The 16,489-nt window shown below is 37.4% G+C and overlaps 1 protein-coding gene across 4 annotated transcripts in view; it reads right to left on the reverse strand.

Annotated features, from left to right (window-relative positions):
* Positions 1–12,726: 12,726 nt before the first annotated feature.
* LOC110785816 (pheromone-processing carboxypeptidase KEX1) overlaps positions 12,727–16,489 on the reverse strand; it is a 36,250-nt gene continuing 32,487 nt past the window's right edge. Inside the window, exons 3-4 of one of the 4 annotated variants that reach the window (XR_008922530.1) lie at positions 15,996–16,056; positions 12,727–14,865 (exon numbers count right to left, since the gene is read on the reverse strand). The gene's annotated coding sequence lies outside the window, so the exon portion shown is untranslated. The remainder of the gene's footprint in view (positions 14,866–15,995; positions 16,057–16,489) is intronic. The other 3 variants (XR_008922526.1, XR_008922531.1, XR_008922528.1) reach the window with 3 other exon arrangements.

A 16,489-nucleotide genomic window follows, 5' to 3' on the forward strand; every position in this document is an offset into this window, starting at 1 on the left:
TAATAGCTTTTCGGGAATTAGTTTTGGAAAACGTATAATACGATACGACCTGACATTGGAATCGTATATCGTATCGCGAATATTGGTAAGATGGGCGAAACGAATAAATTATATCGTACGACAGTGATTCGTCGTATACGAAACGATAAATAATATCCGAAAGATATTAGTCGCGAATACGAAGGGCATCGGAGCTGCTGGCCCGTAGAGCCAAGCACGCAAGCGTGCAAGGCCCAACGAGCCAGCAAGACTCACGAGCAAAGGCGAGCAGCCAGCCCGCGTGTGGCACGAGCACGCAACAGCAGCGCAGCAGCATGGCAGCGACGAGCGAGCAGGCCCATGGCGCAACTGCTCGGCTGCGTGCGCTGTGGGCTTCGGCCTGCAGCGTGGCTGGGCGTTGGGCTGTGGGCGAGTGTCCGTGTGTCAGCCACTTGGTCTTGGCGGTTACATCATTTAATATAATTAGGTTATTGTATTTTACACACAACTCAGTACACACAAGTTTTCCAACCCTAAACCTAATTCAGAAATTACGTTCTTTAGTTTTCTCTCTGTGAAAATTGTTCTTCCCAAAAGGAAAAAGTCTTGATTGATTGTCTAAGCTACGGTTATCAAGACGGATCTGATCGTGTCGGTGAACCAAGTAGAGGAACGACAAGTGGAGTTCTAAGTTCGTGTTCATTGAAAGATTAGTCATCGTTGAAAGACTCCTTAGGAGATAATCGACCCATGTGAATAAATCTAAGTAATAGATGTTTGAACTATGTATAAGCATTTACTAAGTTAAACATCGAAGGATCTAATTGAGATTCTTCACCTATATTATATGTGAAAGAATTTAGCTGGATTTAATATCTACTGAAACTGAATGAGCTAAAGTTACATGAATAGAATTCAATTTGGAATTATTCTGCAAAAGAATTTATCATGTATGACATAATATGAGGATCGCCAAAAATGTATAGTATGGCTTTAGGCATGACAAATATATACCAATCAACTAGATTGAGATCAAGAAAAACTTATGGTACTTGAAAAGGTACATAGGATTAGTTCTTGATTCAAGGAAATAATGATATGCTAAATATCTGGCAAAGGATCAAGCAAGATTCCTTTGGAGTTAACCATTGGCAAGGACGAGTTACAGAGCATCGTGTTTTGAAATGGCAACATGGATTAAAGACCATGAGTTGTTGCGTGGGAAATTAAATATTAATTTCTATGTTCTAAGATATAGTTGGAAAGTCTTCCACATATATGTGAACTGCTTGGATAAGTAAATCCAAACAAAGCATCACTAACAACCTATATAGTTGAAGTAAAAGTACTTATTGCCTAAGAAGCAATAAAACAAGGTTGTTTATGTTAAAGAGTTTTTCACTGAACTTAGGTAGATCACATGTCTGCTAACTTGATGGTTCTTCATTGCGAAATATGTAGAACCACTATTGTAGCAAGAAAGACTAGATCACAAAATAAACATACTCAAAAGATCTTATCATCCTATCTCGAATAACATTCGATGAAAAGGATATTAAGATTGGCAAAGCATGATAACTAAACCTATGCAACAAGTGAGAAGCAACACTCACATTGTAACACTGGAAATCAAGCATACCTTTGAATTCCATGAACTGTTTTAAAGATGGGTTAGAGGCCCATGGTTGTAAAACATTGGGGTTGAACATTTATCATATATGAAAGGTATTTTCATACTCCATTTAATCTTGGTTTAGTATTAAATGATGAGTCCTTTCAATTTGACAATATATATTCAATACAGACTGTCAGGACCAGTCCTGTGACTAAGAAATGTCTATCAAGTTAACTTGAATGTCAAAAGTTGAAAATGGTCCCTGGTCGGAAGTTTTCTATAAAGGTGGGCGCATAGAAAACGCTAGACGACTAGAATGCAAGATGACTAGTAGTTCTGTTTCTTGAACTATGTGGACATGGCAATGTCGCAATCATTTGCATAGATACTTACTTTGAGAAGGCTAGTATCGGACAGACCTATGAAACTTTACTGTAAGAGATGAAAATATGTCATAAGTAAATTTCATTACATTATTAGACACTAATCCTCAATGCATGAGTGATTTGAGATTACTTGTTTGAGAACAGGTTACTTTGACGTTGTCAACCGTCGCACCGTAAAAGGAGGCTATAACGGCAATGCTCGGGTAATCACCTATCAAACGAAGTCTAACCTCAAGATCGCAAGATTGGGATTGTCCTCCCATAAATCGGGACGAGATGGTGAAAGTTGTACAAGGCCACTCGGAGAGCTAGAAACTATAAAATGCATGGCCGTGCTCAGATGAATCATAGGCTATGGTTATCTATTTATTTGATCAGTTGAACTCTGAAACCGAGAAATACCTCTGGACATAATAAGGATGACTACTCTTACCTTATGTTCATGAGCAAGCATCAAGCGACAAAGGAATTAGGCAATGCACACTTGTCCCTAAGGACAAGTGGGAGACTGAAGGAAATAATTCCCTTGGTCCAAGTATGCATTCAATGCTAAGTCTAATAAATGCGGTTCAGTTCAATATTATTATGCAATTTAATAATTCAGTGAGATCAAGTGAACTATATGCCTAGCTAGAGGCCGCTTCAGTTCAAGTGGAATTAATAATATTAATCCATAGCTGACTCTTGACTGAACCTGTAGGGTCACACAAAGAGTACGTGAACGGATCAAGTATTTAAGTGAATTAAATACTCCATTTATGAATATTCGGAATCGACGGATCTCGCTTCCAGTTGGAGCTGAAATCATCAAAAGGCAAATTATGAATACTCCGGAAACGATGATATTGCCGGAAACGGAAATATGGATCGTAACGGAAATATAAATATTATCCAAGTCGTAGATGTTGCCGGAAACGGAAACATGGTACGTATCGGAAAATATTATTGGAAATGGAAATATTGCCGGAATCGGAAATATTGCCGGAAACGGAAATATTTCCGGAATCGGAATTACTATCGAAATCGGAAATATTAAATATTTGTTCGAATCGAAAACAAATTACGGAATCGGAATTATTAAATATTGTTCGAATCGGAAATGAATTTTGGAATCGGAAAACGAATTGGAAGCGCGACGTACGAAATAAACATCGGACGAGCTTGCTAGACGCAAGGCCCAGCACGAAGCCAGGCCCGCGCCTAGCGAAGCCCGCGCAGCGAGCAACGAGCAACAGCAGCCCAGCCAAGCAAGGCAGGCCCATCCGAGCAAGGAGCAAGGCCAGGCCCAGCCGAGCAAGGCAAGGCAGGCTGGCAGCAGCGCCCAAGCAATGGGCCGCGTGACTGCCAGCGCTGCTGGACCGAGCCGCGCACAGCGCGCCCATTCGTGGGCTGCGTGTGTGTGTGTGTTCGTGCGATGCTACGAATCCTTAAACGCTTAGGATTATTCGATTAATGGTTTTCCTAAATCCACGAGTGTAATACCTCGTATTTTTCCGTATTTATAAATATATTTTATTATTATTTATAAAGCATTTTTATGATTTTTATAATTTAAATCGCATTTAAATATTATTTAAATGTATTTTTAATTAATTAGAATATTTATTATTTTAATTAATTACAAAAAGAATTTATTATTTCATGTTGGGAATTTAATTGGGTTTCAAAAGTAAAACGATTTTTAATTAATCTAGCCCAATTCAATTCCAAGTTTAAGTCCAAACAAATTAAGCAAACCCATCTTATGTTTAATGAAGCCCGAAAGGGAATCCTAAAGCCTATCCCATATTTGAGTTTCCTAAACCTATAAATATAGGTGCTCACCCTCAAAATCCCTCACTATTATTCATTAAACCTAAAAGTAAAACCCTAACCCTAAATTCTTCTTTCTTTCTTGCGTTCGTTTTCAGAAAAATGTTTCTTATTCAAAGTTGTAGATATCAAAAAGTTCTTGAACTTTTTCTCAAGAATCGATCGATTCCGAGTTATATATTAGAAGTTATGAGCGATCTAAAATCCTGTTGCAGTAATTCACTACCTCTTTTTTCTCGCCTCTCACGCCCCTCGACCCGCACAGCAGCACAGCCGCGTGCTGTTGCTGTGTGTTGTTCTTGTTGTTGCTGTGCGTTGTTGGCCTCGCCCACACACACTAGCCTCTCTTTTTCTCTCCCTCGTGCCTGTCATGCACCAAAGCCGAAGCCCTGCTGCCGCTTCCCTTGCCTGTCGCGCACAACACACACTCGTGTGTGTGTTGTGTGTGTTGTTCGTTGTTCCGTATACTCCGTATACTTTTATCTCTTTTCCAATTCCGTATTTAAATTATTATATTATTATTATTATTATTGTTTTGGATTATTTAAATTTTTGGGAATGGTTATGAACACCGTGTTTTAATGTTTTCGTATTTAAATTGAGGAGATTGATTTTAATTATACGAACTATTATTTTCAGATTTAGTAATTAATTAAAGTGTCAATTTTTATGGTCAAAACATGGTTTTATTGATGACCTATTGGTAGGATTTTAATTCCAATTGTTTAGGCGATTGATTCACATAATTCAATGACGATTTAAATTATGGGAATCAACTTTAATTTTAAGATTTATTATAAAGCTTTAGAATGTTGATTTTTAATGATTTTAAGTTCAAAAAGTCAATGTTTTTATGCTAGGACTTAAGTTGACTATTTGAGACTATAAATTTAATGAATAACGATTAATTTCTAATTAAAGCAAAGGTTTTAGAATCTTAAATAGTTGCTGGAAATTTAGTAAACATGGATAATAATTGGGAACGAACATGTTATTATTATTATGGAATCATGTTTGATGTGTGAACAAGCATGTTGGGAATTGTGAATAACCACTGTCTCCAAGCTTCCAGGGGTCGTCACCCACCTTTTTACACATGCTTGCAAGATTTTTAGGACATGTCCCCACACAGATGTACAGATGTACATTTACACAGATGCACATAAGTGCATTTACACAGAGCACACACAAATACACAAGTGTTGTTCATGGCCGTTGTTAATTAACGGCTTCTTCCCCACTAAAATCACAGTTAAAAACATATCTTAAAGATTAAAGAAATCCATAAAACACAATTATTCATAATCTCATTTCGCAAACAAATCTTATACAAATATCCTGAATACACACTGAAATCTTGTAACAAGATTATGATCATTATGTCCAAAATATCGTTTAAAAATAATAACAAAATATTCACATCTTTTCACAAACTTTGTATACGTGAATCTTGAAAAACGTATTAAGTTTAGTGCACACATATATATAATTCAATTTTCTTAAAAGCCCTCAAGTACAAGCGTAGCCCAAGGCATATCCGAGGTTCATAACTTATCTCAAACTATATACTCACGACTCTAAATACAGTAAAAACTCAATCTTAGTTCCCCAAAATCCTTAACCTTAAAACGCACACTTGTAATTCCATTCCAATTCGGTTTGTAACCCAAATATCACACTTTCCAGCCATTCAAACTCACAGTCACAAATCACAATAGTATAATGCTTAATATAGTAAGCTTAAAAACTCAATTATAACATGCAACCTCCATAGCTTCAAGTATTGATCATATGAATCTCACTTATGGATAATACCAGATGCATAGGAGTTATACTAAATCAGCCCAATAGTTCAAATTTAACAAGTCAACTTGATTTAATTCCCTGTTCCATCGCATATAGTTATAAACTCAAGTTAAATAATATATCTCTCTTAAGTTTTTATTTATCACAAAATCGAAAATTCTTATCAAGCATAAGACACATAGAACTATACATATAACTCCCTCAATCGAATCTTCAAAGTATAAATAGCTTATATTGTATCATACATAATCAAGTAATAATAATAATCTTTCAAATTTCAAAGTACCCTTTAAAGAAATCACATTAAGATCTCAAATTGAAATATCATGTTAATCAAATGTTTTTTTTTTAAAATATATTAAATATAATATCATAATTAGTTAAGCAAAGAATAATTTGGTAAATACAGACTATAGTGTATAATTGGAAAATCAGTTAATTAATTAAAACAACATAATATGTTGGAATACTCAAAATATATTTTTAAAAGATCACATAGATTATTTCTATAGTTCCAAACCTATAAAATCGAATAAAAGAAGCTCATTTCGAGTATACTCGTATAAACTACTAACACAAGTTAAAAATCATATAATAACTAGTAATACTTCAAAAACATAGTATTGTTTAACTATAATTCATAATTCTCTAGTCCATAATACCATAAGCAAAGAGAAGAATAATTAATCCATAGAGATAACTTATAAACTTCTTAAATACTAGATTAGATTCACGATTCCACAGTAAATAATTAAAAATATAATCAAAAGTCCCAACCTTGTATTATATCATATCGTAACTAGTAGTCCTTACCAAAAATAATTCAAATAGAACTAATACAAAATTTTCATACTCATTCGTATGATCTAGCTAGAAAACAATCCATAGTTGTTAGAGATACGTCACAAGATCTCTTATAAAGATAAAGTTTTGATATCGCTCCTACAAATGAGATCAATAGATTCTAACTCAAATCCATAACACAATACGAACTTTCTTTTGACATAAATCCTATATATATCTCACAACATAAACCCTATATATAACACACACACGGACCGTATATGTCTTACATATAATCAAGTCAAGCATAGCTCTTAGTATTGGAGCACTCATTTTTAGGTTCAATAAACTTTTATAACTTTCAACCAACTTATTTTGCAAAATCTCCAGAAATATATAATCATATTAGTTTGTAAAACACAATTTGTAAGTACCAATTCTTTGATATAAAACACAATTTAATAGAAGTGAAGTAAACACCAATTTTTCACTTAGAAGGTGGAAGGACAATGTGTACCTTAATCAACTCCCTTCACAATAGTTATTATTCCACGAATCCATAATACTTTACTTGATCATAACACTTGTTCTATTGAAACCCATAACCATTTCTTGAAAATTCACCTCACAACAACGGTAATCAATGAATTATTAACTTGATCCATAGCAATTGAATTGAGAACCTTAATTAATTATTCTCCTCTTAGGAACCGTAATTACTTGATATAATGGGCCTTCAATATCACAATTGACAAGTAAATATATTGTGAGGGGGTCGAAAAAGCACGAGGCTAATGCGTGACCTCGTCCCTCGTGGGCGTGACGTTGTCAGATCAAGTGTGATTGGATTTCCTGTGAGTATACACCCAATCGACTAGTAATATAGATGTCGACATTTAGTTTTTAATGACAATGAGAAAAATTGACAAAACCCGGTTATCGTGACATAAAGGGAGTGCCGTTATGTTCGACCACGACAGCCATAGGTTCCCTTGTGATCCCTGGTGTGGGGATCGCTCAACTTACACCCGCAGGGCAGAGATTGAGAGTTCGGGGGACTGTAACTACCGAGAGGAGTGCTCATCGATAATACTCCAGAGGTAGGTTATCCTTACTAGCTGAACATAAATAATTGAAGGGACATGCGTTAAACTATTAAACTATTCTGAATTGATTTTAGCAATATAATACTAAATCGATCGTGATTATCTTATTTAGATTGATTTAAGGTACCTAGCATGATAATTCAATTGTCCAAGGTATTATCTTATTAGGCGTGATAGGTCAATCAAATTAATAGTTTGACAATTTTATAAAAGGGTGATGAAAGCGATTAAATCATATGAGGGACACATTACAACGCACCCTTGAGAGGTGCGTTGTGGTTCTCAGAAAACTAACCACTTGGCTTTGCTATTTCTCCTTTTATTTAACGAATCTCGGGTTTCCAAGCAATGTTCCAGTATTTAGGCTTAATTCATCAAGCTACAAGGGGCAGGATGCGTTCTGTTCGACTTTTGGGTCGATTGCGACAGAACGCTGGATCAATTTCGCAGCGTGAGGCTTAGGCTTAAGGCTAGAGTCAATACTCAGATTATGGAATTGTGTGGTATTTTCATGTCGGTTTTAGGCTGTATTTATAGGAAAAGAGTGTGTGGAAAGATAGATTTTAAGATACGAATCAAAAAAGAATCCGGAGATAAAACGGCCCCAGGCACTTTCAGCGCCCAGGGCTGGGCGCCGAAGATTTCGGCGCCCAGATCCAGGCGTTGAAAATGGGATCTGGGCCGAGTTCTTTGTCAGATTTGGACTCTTAGAACACGGAGATTTTGAGATTTATCCGAGTCTTTTAGTGCGTATTAACTTATGACGGAATGCGTCTGGGCCCGTTACGAACTCTAGGTTTGTTAGGAATTTAATTAATACGTAACTCTTATTTTCGAATTATACCAGGAATGCAAATTCTATCTCTTTTAGGATTTATGTTGGAGTGCAACACCTAATTCTGACAGGTTTCTATCTTTTATGACTTTGCCACTTTTAACAACTACCTTTTACGGCAGTCACTATTCTTAGCAGGTTTCTATAAATAGCAGCTTTGGCTGAAATGAAAGGGTGATTGAGATCCGTTATTTTATAGGAGATGCGCTGCCAAGTGGAGATTTATGTTCTCATCATCGAACCTTCCCTTTCGGGAATGGGGACAAAAGTAGGTGTCTACAGTTAGCCCCCACTTTGATTGAGTCTCGAGATGAGACGATGGTCAAAGTACTAGACGGAGTTCATCATACAAGCCATGGTGTATGTGACCTGTTTTGCGAGGGTCTCACGAGCCCCCGAGTGATAACATTTGACTTAAGGGTCATCACTTGAAGTGTTAACACATTCCTCACGCGTCATTGGAATTTGTTAACTGATAGTATAGAAACTCCCTCACTTTGTCATTGGAAGTGTCTAAAGATGTTTTCGAAATCAAAGCTATAAAGTGTAACTAGGCCTGGCCAAGCCCAATCACGAGGTAAAACTTTTTAAAGATTCTCATTTTCAGGGTTAGCTAAACGAGAAAACCCCCTTGTTTTTATAGGACGTAAAACGAAGGAAAATCCAGCACATCGCTCTTTTTTAGAAAAACGGAAAACCAATCCTTTGATTTTCGGAAAAGGGAAACCATCCTTTGATTTTTGGAAAAGGAAACCATCCTTTGATTTTTGGAAAAGGGAAACCATCCTTTGATTTTTGGAAAAGGATAAACCGGGAAAAATTATCGCTGCAGCGACTAAGGACCTGCGTGGTTAGTGACGCAGACCTCGCCCGCTGAAGGTGGGCGAGCCTGTCCGCTGAGGGTGGACGCCCCGTCCGATAGAAGTGGACGAATCTGTTTTGATGTTTTGAAAATAAGGACCTACGCGGTTTGTGACGTAGACCCCGCCGGCTGAAGATGGCGAGCCTGTTTTTGTTTTTGAAAAATTTATTTTCTTTTCATTTTCGAAAACTGAGGACCTGCGCGGTTAGTGACGCAGACCCCGCCCGCTGAAGGTGGGAGAGCCCTGTCCGCTAAGGGTGGACGCCCCGCCCGCTGGAGGTGAGCGAACCTGAATTCGTCTTTTCGATTTGGGACTCGCGTGGTACGTGCCGCGATCTTGCCCGATTGAGGTGGGAAAGTCCCTATTTCATTTGTTCTTGTGATTTCTTTTGAGTATTTCTTTTTATTCATTCTTGTAAGAGCGAATTCTTTCGAGGGATGCTCAGATTTAGTTGCAACCTGAATGTGGGTTGACAACGTGCTTAGACGGACCATTGTCTCGTGGTCATCATCTTTCATGGTTTTGAGCTAGTCTTTACGGCTCAATTTTGCCACTACCTGGGTCCTTGATTAGGGGACTATGTATAAGTATCAACGGCGACCTTTGTCTTGAGGTCGTAATCCGGTTTTATCTTTTGAGATTATCCAAACACGGGAATTCGTACAGCGTAGTCTGGGAATATTGTTTTAACTTTGCATATTCTCTTTTGAAATATATATTTTCTTTCGAGCCCCCAAGCACTCGTGCTTGACGGTCATTTCTTGTCAAAGAGGTTCCTTGGGGATACGCATTTTGTAATGTCCTTGATCGTGTTTGGGATCGTGCTCGTAAGTGCGAGCGATCTTTGTAGTGGTGTGCTACTCTTAAGAAATCGGCAATTTTTGAGTCGGATGGATACGGCAGGAGCCTATAGAAGTCAGGGCTTCTTTTGGGCCTGGGCTCATTTTCGGCGCCCAATCCTGGGCGTTAGAAATAATTCACGCCCAAGTGGGGCGTTGAAAATATTGTTTGGGCTGGTCTTTTGATGACACAGTTGGCCTCTTGTTCGTTCGTTTATTTCACTTGGAAATTTTACGTATTCTCTTCTCTTTTGTTTTTCTTTATTTTTGGAACGTAGAATTTTATTAGAGATCACAATGAGTTGAGTGATCATGAAGATTTCTCGAGAAGCCGTAACCGATTGGTGGACTACGGTGTTTGTCTCTTTGGGGCGATTATTGAAAGGAACTGTCGCTCTTAAGGCGTACAGTTATTGCAATAGTTGGGCGAGTCTATATGGCCCGAGGAACATACCTTGAGGCGTAAGATTTTGATCGCGTATATATTTTTATTTTGCTACGGTCGTTTTGTAGCTTGGAGCCCCCAAGTATGCATGTTGGGATGCTTCCTTTTGGCGTACGATTTTTGTAGGTTCTTTCGAGAAAGATGCCTTGGGGTCCTGCTCGTGTAGGTACGAGCTATCCCTTCCGTGGTAGGTAATATTTTGCTACCTTTAATCCTTAATGTAGAAGTCATGTGGCTTGCATTTTGAATTCGGGCAATAAGTAGTCTTTGCCTCATACTCTTGGTCGTGCCCGCATTAGTGCAATATGCCTTACTCTTTTTTTTTAGACTTGTACCGTGGGATGGTTGAACTTATGGTGCGATGTAGGCTTGTGTGGCCTAACAGCGTGTCTTAGAATATTCCTCTAGGTGTTGGGATATCATTATTATTTTTTGCATTGGAGTACTTCATCACGCCTCGTTCAGGTGCTCGAACAAGTGTAGCACCTTCTGCGTGGGTGTGCACGGCTTATTACTTCGTTCGATGCGAGGATTCATAGATGTTTCTTTCCTTTTTTTATCCTTGATTTTTCTTTTGCTTTTGCTTTGGAACGACGTAGACTGTGTAACGGGCGCTTGTAGGGCGAGCGTTATGTGTAGTAGTTTGATCGGAGTTTTGGTGACTCGCGATTTTCAGTTACCCTTGGTAGTGGGGTGACTTTATATATTCTAAGTAGCGCTTAGAATTTGGGAGGGGTTGTAGCCATTCTAAGGTTCGTTTTACACGATCAAACCTTAGGATTGTGCCCCTATGACGTGTGTATAGCATTAGCGTCGAGAATTTGCGATAAAATCGTTATTTCGAGCATTTTTAGAGTGTCTTTCTCAAGCCCCCAATTGTAGCTACGGGATTGGCTTGGTGCTATAATGCTTGGCATACGTTTTTATGCATTCATGGTGACATCGATCATGAATAGTTTGAACCAGACTCGTTTAGTGCGAGGTACGTTGGAGTAGTGATTTGCTACTTCTCTTGTAAATGTCGTATTGTGCGACATTGCCATGGTTAAGGTAGTCACATGTTGAAGTGTGCCTTGACCAAAAGCTAGGTGCCTTTCTTTACCCATAATCATATTTAGAAATCTTTTTGACTCACTTGCAACATCGAGATAAACGCATACTTAGCTTAAACCAACGACACTTTATTATGTTCGAAGAAATCTTTGAAAATTATTTGAAATCCGAGTCCTACTGTGTACAATCCGAGGTGTCCTAAGTAAGTTGACTTATAGAAGGGTTCGTACAGGATTACATGAGTGAATCATAATACTGTTACGATTTTCGGAATGCTGTCTAAGGATTTGCTGTCTAGTGGTGAAAGAAGGTCTTTAAGTGAGTTACTTTGCTTTAGGGAGGGTCAAGTCGAGTACTTTAGAGGTCATGGACGCTCGCGCTAGCCCCCATTCAATTGAGGCAAAGCGATCTTTTGAGTATTGGCTAAGTGCCTAGGAGTGTGAGTGCTCCTTCTGGCAAGGGTACGTGCCCTTATTATTTTTCGATGTGTGCTCATTTTGGCATCTTGATGACTTGGATTCTTCCTTAAATTTTTCTTTCGATTTGGATTGCAAGTAATTAAATTACAATAAGGGACTCTATTTTTTATTCTTGTTATTCTATATGCTTTAACATTTTTGCAAATTGGTTGGACCGAAACATGGATTGCCACGTATCCGCCTTAAATAGATTTAATTTGGAATCAGGTCTTGCGTAGTTCTTAGCCAGAAAATGGTTTCTTAGAATGCCAATTTTAAACAAGTACGTTCGAGTGGAATCGTAATGTTTGAAATAGGGTGAAATATTTTATATGATCTTCTACCCCCAAGTGTTCGTTATTCTTCCGCATGTATATAGGAAAATATACGAACACTTTTAGGAATTGGGAGTTGAAAAGTGATAAGCAAGAACGGCGCCCAGGGCTGGGCGTTATTATTTTTGGCGCCCAGGTCTGGTCGTTGAAAACGCGTTCTGGGCTACCTTTTTGTGCTGCTCCTTTTCGTTTTGTGCCAAATATTTGCGAATCTTTTTTTGTGCGCTAAATGCTTTTTTTTAGACGAACTTTAAAGGCGCTTTGCAAAGTTTTTATTATTATTATTATTATTATTATTATTATTATTATTATTATTATTATTATTATTATTATTATTATTATTATTATTATTATTATTTTACGTTAATCGTAGAATGTACTTTTCATTTGTCTTTTTTTTTTTTTATTCGTGACTCAAGACGGCTTGAAAGATGGGTTGAATGAGATAGGATAATTTGTATAGGTATTAGTCAAGCATGAGGACTGGAAAGGGTAGAAGATCGTAGAACTTTATGTAGTTTTTGTGGATTGGTTGACTCAATTCTTTTCCTTCGTGTACTTGGGTAAATTTCGCACTTTGGGAGGTACGGGCTAAGTATTTCATGGCTCGCTCTTTTCGCTCTCCCTTTTCTCTTTCTCTTTTTTCTTTTTTGCTTGGGATTCCTCCCCCTTTTTATTTGGGCTAAAAGGTGGCTGGTTGTGGTCTTTGAGTCACTAGGCGAGACTGAGTGAGCCTCGTTTGGTAGGCCTATAGTGGACCTTTAATTTTAGTAGGCCTAGGGTGGACCTTTAAATTGTCTTACTTTGCAAGCGTTTTTAGTTGTTTCTTATAATGTGCAGATAGAGTAGATTCAAAATGTTGTTTTTACTTTATTGAAATATAACGAAAGAATTACATCGAAAATATTTTTTTGCTTCTTTTAAGATTCCAGTTTTCGGGATTTATTTGGAAGTTGCGATTTAGACTCGAACTTTCATTAATTTTTCTGATTATAACCCGTGTATGAATACAAGGAGGTGGCCTGGACTCAAAATAATGACGTGGCGTAAGCCTATAATACTTGACCAAGCGACTTTCAGACTTAGGCTAATTGGACCATAACTTTCGTTGGTTGACACTTTAGATTTTAACCCTTGGGTGTTCATTTGTCATGCGCCATTTTGCTTAACGTTGGCATGGTAGTTAGTTGGGGAGATCGAATTTTCATTTTTGCAAGACTAGAATCATTAGTGCGGCTTCCCTCTTAGTGTGTATTGCTTTACCCCAATGGTAGCCTTATGGCATGCCGACTTGGGTATTTTCATGGTTCGTCATGTTGCATTCATGGAAAATCTTTTAGTCCGTACTTAGGAGTACTTCAAGGAGCGAGTGGCTCGAGAGGACTATGATAGTCGTGACCCAATGTGATCATAAGACTTGAGGCCATTAATATTTTTTTTTTTTTTTTTGCCAATGGTATTGACACCTTAGGCTCACTTTGGGGGTTGTGCGACTATGGATGAATGATTTTCAGAATGTGACTGTTTCCATTTTGCAAATACTTGAATTACATAATATATTCTTTTTATTGGTGAGAGAGAGTATTGAGGCCGTAGATTCATAGCAAGGGATGACAATTACATATGGGTGCTTATTGAATTCTTTTAAATGTTAGGAAGGGAGACTCAATATGGTTTAACCTTTTAACTTGCAGAACGACACCAAGCATTAGGACCGATTCTATGTATAAGACAACTAAGACTTAGGATTTAGATTGTACTTTGGCATAGCCTAGTCTAGACTCGGATTTATTTATTTTTTATTCGAACATTATTTTTTGAACACTTTGCCCATGTGACATTCAAGGTCATTTAATCAGCGTGCTCGGTTTAGTGCCGAACATAGTCGTCATAGGAGGCCTAGTAACGACACAATGAGTTGTTTAGTTTATAAGTCGTGTTTCAAAGTCGAGTGCCTTTTTTCCAATACGTCCTTGCAACAGATTTGTCGCTCATTATTCATTTTTTTTATGCGCGGGCACCAAAGCTGCTGGGCCTGACCAGTAGGCCATGCAGCAACTTCGGCGCCCAGGCTGGGCGTGGGAAATGATTGGCGCCCAGCCAGGGGCGCTGAAAATGCGTCCCTGGCTGGTACTCTTATTCTGTTCGCGTATCCTTTTTTCGTATATACGACTTGATTTTGCGTGTTTGCCTAATAACGTTGTAACACCGTAATAATTCCTTGCTTTTATAAAACCATTTTCCAACTTAAAATAAAGGAATTACTAAAGCATTACCGCCACCGTGATAACGGTTAAGGCTATTACCAGAATTACGCAGTGGAATTAAATGTCAACTAACTTTTAAAAACCATAATTAATGAAATATTGAGGCCTCCTACAATTTGGAACCATAATGGCCCAAAACCCAAAGTATAAATAATTCAAACATTTCAAACATAATTAAAATATTAAATAAAATAGTTTTAAAGAACGAAAGCATGCAACTCTCTCAATCAACCCAAGCCACATGATTTCGATCGTACTTGATCTACCAACCTGCTATATTAGTCTACTCCCCAACAATGCAAGTGCAAATGATGGATCATCATAGGGTCATTAAGGAAAAGGCCATGACCAGAAACACACAAAGCACATAGTCAGCAAAAGCTGAGTACTTACAAGCATAGAGTAAATGAAACTAAAACATGCATCACTCACTAAGTACTAATCAACATGCAAAAGCCATATAATAACAAATCAAACAATCATGAGATCCAAGACTCGACTCTTGACTCGACTCTTGACTCACAATTTAATTAGAATAACCTTCGAACGGGCCAAAAGAATAATCCACAAAGGGAAAAGGTGATGGGAGCCAACCATACACCAAATATATTAATAATAAAATCGGGCCATACCGAGTGTCGGGCCATACCGACGGAATTCCTGCGCATAGTATAAATGAAACAACGTCTTGTATCATTAGTAGGAGTACGAGCTTTCCGGCAAGACTCCCCCCATTGTTCATACTCAAGGTATATACGTTCCAAGAGTTTTGAAGCTTGTTCCGGTTGCACTTTACGTTTATTAATATTTTATTAAAGGCGAACTCAAGACTCGACAACATGCATACATACCATTAATAAACAACAACCAAAACAATCTTATTTTAATGCTTTAAGACTTGTGATCAACCAAGCAAGACACTTGTGATATTACTACCATGTTCCTCCTCACCAAAGTGAGACTCCACATCATGCATATTAACATGAGGGTTGTGCCCTTGCACGAAAAATCCTAATTCATTTCATACATAATATTCCCAACTGAACCATACATGTGCGGTGGCTTACGTGAGCTAACCCTTCACATTGGTAAAATAAATAGTACAACGAGGTACAAATAAATGGCTCAAAGTATGCTAGACATCCCGTACAATAGCATACAAATAATTAATCCATCCCTTGCATGTGAAATAAACCATACATGCATAAATATTGAACAACATGATTGATAATGAAATCCACACTCATAATAATTTCAACATGCTTGTTCAACAATTAATCCAATAAATCCAACATCACCAAACACATGCTCGTTCACCAAAATAAACATGATTCCACATAATGTAATTCACATCATCAACAATCATGTAATGTCATTGACAAAAAGGTGTGGTCGCCCTAGACTTGTACTTACCTTGAATACCTAACCGTAGGGGCCACTTTGCAATAACGAGCACTCAACTAGAAATCACCTCCTATCATTAAAATAATGAAACTTAAATTATTTCCATGTTCATTAAATTTCCAGCAACTTTATAAAAATTAAAACTTCCTTTAGACTTTAGAATTCAATCGTTTTTCAATAATAAAGTCGTCTCAATTTGCAAAATCGATCCCTAGTACGAAAACATACTTTTTCTACCTTTAAAATCAATAAAAATCGATATTTTAAACCTTTATTCAAATCTGAAAATATAATTGATTATCATAATTAAAATCATCACCTAATTATGCTAATCATTTGACTCATTAGGTCTAGGTTAAAACCCTAATTTGAAAATCCCAATAACACTAGTTTAATATCATAAAAATCAATGCTTTATTAAATAAACAAATCTGAAAATTCATCCTTTAATAATTAAAACAAACCTAATGAATCACAACAACAAATCCTTAAACCACGGTATT

The sequence above is a fragment of the Spinacia oleracea genome, chromosome 6 (genome assembly GCF_020520425.1).
Source record: "Spinacia oleracea cultivar Varoflay chromosome 6, BTI_SOV_V1, whole genome shotgun sequence".
In the NCBI taxonomy this organism is placed as follows: Eukaryota; Viridiplantae; Streptophyta; class Magnoliopsida; order Caryophyllales; family Amaranthaceae; genus Spinacia; species Spinacia oleracea.